General features: G+C 39.2%; 1 protein-coding gene across 12 annotated transcripts in view; it reads right to left on the bottom strand.

The window, feature by feature from the left end:
- Positions 1 to 274: 274 nt before the first annotated feature.
- Positions 275 to 6811, bottom strand: part of LOC131248734 (pentatricopeptide repeat-containing protein At4g01570) — a 39034-nt gene continuing 32497 nt past the window's right edge. For 4 of the 12 annotated variants that reach the window (XM_058249157.1, XM_058249153.1, XM_058249158.1 and 1 more), the window contains 2 exons: positions 730 to 847; positions 275 to 627 (listed from right to left, as the gene is read on the bottom strand). The gene's annotated coding sequence lies outside the window, so the exon portion shown is untranslated. Of the gene's footprint in view, positions 628 to 729; positions 848 to 1973; positions 2201 to 6811 lie in introns of all 12 variants that reach the window. The other 8 variants (XM_058249165.1, XM_058249164.1, XM_058249163.1 and 5 more) reach the window with 4 other exon arrangements.

Below are 6811 nucleotides of genomic sequence, written 5' to 3'. Positions count from 1 at the left end.
GATTTTAGGCCAGAAGATCTAAATGGTTTAGAACACCGGATGGAAGGCTCAATCTGACAGGTGTTCCACATCGGTACCTGTGACTGCAGGTGAATGGGCAGGGCTCTCACATGCATATGGAATCAGCATACATAAAAAAATACAAAGACCAGTCAACATGAGATGCTGCATTAGTGAACTACACAAAGAAAAGGTCTTACCAGCTACATACACAAAAATAAAAAAATAAAAAAATGTCCATATTCCTTTATTACTGTAGGTATCAAAACTGTCATGATTTCAGAGCTCTGCCGAGAAAATAATACCTTTAAAAAAATGAATTGTGCAATTTTGAGATCCTTGTATGGACAGTATTAATTTTGGTTCTTGGGGCTCTGCAGAGAGAAAACTGGTTCGACTGGAAAGGTTACAGTAGATGCAGCAACCGTGGCATCAGGGCTTCCATCTTTAGCTTGTCCAGTGGGCCATTGCCTTTTCTTCCATCCGAAGGCCCAGATTGGGAGATTTCCTTTGGGGGGGGGGGGGTGTATGGGCAGTTGTTGGAGCATTGCTTCTGTAAATTGTTGAAGCCAGAGCCATCATGCTAGCAGGATTGGCAGCAATGCTAGGGAGCAACAGTGGTGTGACCTGTAAAGAAACAGAAAAAAGAAAGACAATGATATCAGCCTTATAACCCAAATTGAATGCTTCAACTTTAAGCAGGTTTGTGGCCCACTAGATATTAATCACCTCCTTGGCAATTTTGTTGAATGCTTGGATGTATTGCTAGGTGATCCTTAAACTCATTGCCCATGGAAATTCACCGCAACCTTTAGCTCTATTGCAATTGAAAGCAACTGGTATGTCTCTAGAAATTAGAAATGATGTTATAATATGAGAATGGTGTCCAAAAATTAGAAAACATCCAGTCTACTTTCTTGGTTTGAGTGACTCACTGCAAATGCTATCAAAGCTGCAGCCCTAGCACCACTATTAGCCCAAATTTGCATGGAGAACGTTAACACAGGGTCGACTGTACCATATGATCGACTTGTGTGTGGGCCCACCATGATGTGTTTCACATCCAAGACTAGCATCAAGTGCGCCCCATCGGGAAAATGGCACGGCTCTGAAATCAGGCTCATCCAATCATCAGCTAGGCCACACCACATGAATTTGGAGGTTTTTGTGCAGTTCTCCTTTTGTTTTTCCATGATGTGATCCACCTGATGATTGGATTGGCCAGATTTTTGGGTTGGGTGATCTTCCTCAACATTTTGGATGCCATACACACATCATTGTGGAACTCGGAATTTTCAGGTTGCTGTGCATTGTTCTCTAAGTGTGACCCATCTGGCTATTGGATCAACCTGATTTTTGGGACTGCCCCACCTGATGATTCAATCTACCCTTGGACAGATTGGATTGCATACACACTAACCGTGGGCCCCAAAACAGCTTGATCGTATTACCTAATTAGCATACACTCGATTCTATTCGAACATTCCCCAATTCTCATAAAGGTTTATCTGGATTCAGAACATACTAAAATACAATTCAACATAGAAAATAAAATTTAAGTATCATAATTAGGAAAAAAAAAAAAAAAAAACAACAACAACAACAATATCCTCCAAGGCTATGCTACCCGATTGGGGGTTCAAGTATCTGGAACGGAAAGTGGCGGTTTGGCATATCCCAAGGTTTCGGCAAGGATTGGTTACAGCTCATAATCATGTTAAAATACTTTTGTAACGGTTATCACAAATTGAATTTTTCAGCCAATTGGTAGGGTTCACTAAAAGTTATTTATAGCAACAGCTCACCATCATCATCAAAGCCTTATCCAAACTAATTGGGTCGGTTACATGAATCCTTTTCTGCCATTCTACTCTATCAAGGACCATAACAGCAGCACAAGAGTTCAAAATCATCATGGATCTAAATATCAAGTCTCAAAGAGGGGGGGATCTCTTATCCAAGTATAGAAGTACCTGACTCACAAACTCCAGCGTTTTTGAAGAATCCTAGCATCATAGCTCCAAAAAGGTAACCGATCCTATTTTGCCCAATAGATGGCAGGAAGCAGCAGAAAGTCCAGGGCGCATTAGAAACAGTTTGAAAGAATCAGGAAAGAATCACACTACTGTTGGAACATACTAGCAAAATTCAGTGGTAGACGGTGCATTTCAACATTGAGGTCTTAGGTTTGAGCCCAACTCTTAATATCAACAAAAGAAGAAGAAGAAGAAGAAGAAGATTAATGTTAAAAATAAATGAAACTGAAAATATCATTTTCTTGACATCTACAATCAGGAAACCATTAAAAATAATAATAATAATAATAATAATAAATTCAGATGCTTTTTGTTCACCAAGGGGGGCCCTGAATATCAGAGGATTCTGGAAACAAGGCCACTAAGCTATTTCCATAATAGCTCACATACTGAAGTCACCAGCCTGATAAAAATCATTGGACAAGCAATGATTTGACTAAATGTATTGGTGTGGTCCACCTAACAAGTACATCAGCCTGATTTTTTCATCCAGGTGATCTCCATGAATGCCCACCTTTTTGCTTGCATGGCTCAGAGGTCCACAACACATGACACGTTGGCGGAAACACGGTGCTGCTTGTGAAAGTTCATAACATAACACATCCCATGCTGCATGTGATCATCTCTCTGTATTCAATGTATTGGTGTAGCCCACCTAATGAGTAGATGAGCCTGACTTTCATCCCTTGTGATCTTCATTGCTTGGCCCACCTTTTGCATGGCTCTGCTGTTCAACAAACATGACACATTGGCAGGAAAGATGGGGCTGCATGTGAAAGTTCACATGCATCCCATGTATGTATGTACAAACAGGTCCAGTGCCTCTGGCCAATGTGCATTGTGCACACTGTCCAAACATGCAAATTTGACAGATTATCAATGTGATGGGACCTTGAAGACATCAATGCTCGTTCAAAGGACAAAATAGAATGAACTATTCCATTAATCATACCAAAAGGTATGCAAAAAACAGTTACGTAATGGCTGTAACATAACAGTAACGGGTACCATTACACATTACGGGGCTGCAAGGGCTGTTACAGGAAAATGGTTTTTCCTGTAACAGCTTGGGGGGGCTAATAACACTCCAGCTCATAAATTCATCTTCAAGGAAGGCACCTAAGGCCCACTCTGTGTTGAACTCAGAGAGGAAGAAGTTCCAAACTGAGGCGGCAACTGGGCAATGAAGAAGCAAATGGGAACAGCATTCTTCATTTGCTCTGCACATCAAGCAACCCATGAAGCCGCAATTTTGTCTGCTGGTAAGATTTTCTGTTTGGTTGCTATCCACATAAAAGCAAAAATTGTCAGGGGAATTGGCAATTTCCATATATGGGCAGCAAATTGGGCCTTGTGATTGACTGAGAAGTGAAGGACTGGACTGAGAATTGGTCTGATGATTCCCATTTCCAGATTCAGTCATCCACCTCAAGAGGCATGAGGCAAAACCTTGCTTAGCATGTGCACAAGAGATTGTAATTTCTCTAATTCTTCGTCATTCAGGTTTCTTCTCAGAATAATGTTCCAAGCTGTCTCCTAAAGTCTCCAGACAGTCCTTCACAGAGAGTCTCCCTTGAACCAGCCGATATAGCCTACGAAATTTGACCACCAAGGGACAACTCCCAATCCAGTCTTCTTCCAAAAAGAGGACAGCTTCGCCCTTGTTCACCAAGAATGTGAGGCCACTCGACAAAGTTTGCCATTCCAACAGGCTCCCCTCTGCAAAAGTTCCAAAAGGTTGCCATAAACATCCTCTTAGTTTCAACTACGACCTAGTCTTTTAGACTTACAGAGCAATCGCATCCTCATTCATCAAAACTCTCAATTGATGTGATATAGACTATCAATGTGCCTGTTATGTCACCCATAACCAGTGTTTCCAAGGCACAACAGTTTTTGGGACTTCTGAATTGTTGGCATGGCTGGACACTTCCGAAATGCCCCCAAAACAGCATGACATAGCTTGACACATACAGATGCCGCGTTATGATGATGTCACCAAAACATCTTAGAAAGCACATTTTTAAGGTGTCTCTCTTATTGACATCCCACACAATGTGATGCAGGACCGATGCATGAACCAAATAAGAGATCACGTAGCTGAATTAAGATATTTAACAAAAAAAAACACAAAAATCGCTATACTCGTCACAAATATCATGAAAATCAAAAGAACATCATGCATAATCCTAGCCTAAGCTACCAACGTTGTAACACAATATCACTAAATAAAAAGAAACTAGAATCTAATGGATGTGGGGACATCTAATTAGCATAAGGTATAATCTATTTCAAAATAGAAAACCTAATACAACCTAGGGTGAAAATTAGAATTTGGGTAATTTGAGAAAGTAGGAAAAATAGAAATTTTAGGTTTAGAGTTAGGGTTTCGGGGATGGAAGAAAGGGGTTTTGATAAAACGATGATGGGAAACCAAAAAGGGGCAAGGTGGGATTCACACGTGTGGCCGTATAGCCACACGTGTGGCGTGGGGTGGATGGGTTTAGGTCGGTTAGGGTTTGGATTGTGGATGAGTATGAGAAAGTTGGGTTTGGGAGAAGACGAAGATCTAGGATTGGAGAGTGAAGAACCTAAAGGAAATACCTGGATAGGGGAGAAAAGAGAAGATGATGTGGGAATATATGGAGACCTCACACCTCCATTGATGAAGATTAGCTTCGCACCAATCTCCCTTCCAAATTGCATGGAAGTATCTTCAAATCGCATGAAGATGGAAGAAGTAAGCAAGAGCTTTTCTCTCTTCTTCTTTTTGAATCACAAAATCTAGTGAGGGAGAGGTTCACACGCCCACCCTCTTTTATAGCTTCAAGAAAGTTCAAAAATTACAATAAAAACCCTGTTTTGCGAAACTTGACAAAAATAGCCCTCATCCAACTAAAATCAAATAGAAACACTAATGGTGTCTAAACATAACATAAACAAAACTAAATCCTAAAAGATGATAAAATTTAAGAAAACTAGTATGGATGATCCACAATCAATGGCCCCATCATGTAATCCAACGGCTCGATCGTCATGTCGCTCCGATCCAACGGTCTGGATCACTACATAAAGCAACCCATGTGCATCTTCTCAGTGTATTGGGGTCTTCTAGATGCTTGCACATGCACATGGGGTCTTTAGCATGATCACGGATACTCGCCTAGCCATAGGAAAATCGGTGCGGCCTGCCTCGTCCTCTGATATGTACACAAGGGTGTACATGACGTAATGTCCTCATCACAATGTGTGGACAATTCCATATATATATATATATATATATATATATATATATATATATGGGTGTCGGACACGGGTGTTGAGGTTGTCTAACATGTGAAAGGTTAATAAAAGTCCAAAAGAAAAAACCTCGACCAAGAAATCAGATTCTTGTCCCATCCTTTCTCCTTTATGAAGACATTGCTGCTTCTTTGTTGTTGCTCCATCACTATGGGTGATTCTCCTATCTCAAATTTGTCGGTGCTACCCCATTACTACTTCGAGAGGTTAGTTATCTCTCTTACTCTTTTTGGTTTTTAAATCTCCTTTTTGTTTCTCTCTTCTTTTTTTTTTTTCCATATTCCCTACATTTTTCCCTTTTAATCTCCTCTATTCTTGGGGTTTTGTTATTTCTCACTTTTTTTGCTAGAATACCGTCTTTTTCCCAAAAGTTGGGTATCTTTCTCTCTTGATTACTTATTGCCATTGAAAATGGTTGCACCAAGTTATAATAATAATAATTATTATTTTTATTTTTTTCATATTTTCACATAAAGGAAAAGTTAATTTTTACAATTGAAAATGATCACAAGTTGCTAGTTTTTATTTTATTCCCACATCAAGGCCAAGGGGTCCCAGTTGGTTTGTGTTTTTCTAACTTCAATGGTTAGTGGGTTGACAAAAGCTCTCTTTTGTCTATTGTCGATGCTTTATTTTGTTTCACAATATATGCCTTCCCTCTCAATGCAAATGGCAAATGGTCATTTCTTTTTCTTTTTCTTTTCTTTTCTTTTCATAGAATCATACTAAGTGTCTCACTTGTTCTTTTTCTTTTTTTCTCCTTAACAAATAGCCCATTTCTTTTATCTCGTCTTCTTCCGATGACATTTCTATTGCTTTTTTTTTTTTTTTTTTCTTTTACTTCATCATGCAAGATTTATCCCTTTATTATATATTTTATTACATGCAAGTGGGCCAATCATTCAAGAATTCAAACCAATTCGATGGTCCCTTATTTATGATTGCCCCATGCAAGTGGGGCCCCTATTATCTTTTGTTTATTGGCCACTAAATAAATTATTGAGATTTTTTCATTTAGGCGATTTTTTTTTTTTTTGGCTTGCCTACATGGGTTACCAGCCGATGAACAATGAGACCAATCATTGCAACAGTTTGGATTGTTGGAACCATGAGATTTACTTGATATTTACATAAACTGAGAAGCCAATGACTATTAGTCTTTTTATTATTTGTTCTTCTTTTATGTAATTTTTTAGAAAAATATATAACTCTCGAGGTGAAATGAGTAGTAGAAGAAGTTCAAACGAAAATAATGGATGTGAACTTGGAGGACCTTTGTGGTAATTCATTGGAAATAATGGAAGGCTACTGTGGGGATTTGGAGATGCACAACCCACCCCCTCTCCTAACATTCATCACTAAGTGTTTAGGATTAAGATAATGGACCAAACAATGGAGTGGAGTGTTACTCTTATCCCATCTCTAAACTAAAACTTCATGCACCTTATTATAGAATTTACTTTCGTCTTTCAACA

The sequence above is a fragment of the Magnolia sinica genome, chromosome 6 (genome assembly GCF_029962835.1).
Source record: "Magnolia sinica isolate HGM2019 chromosome 6, MsV1, whole genome shotgun sequence".
NCBI lineage: Eukaryota > Viridiplantae > Streptophyta > Magnoliopsida > Magnoliales > Magnoliaceae > Magnolia > Magnolia sinica.
Note: the sequence above shows the minus strand (reverse complement) of the source record. Positions and strands in the feature narration are given on the sequence as shown.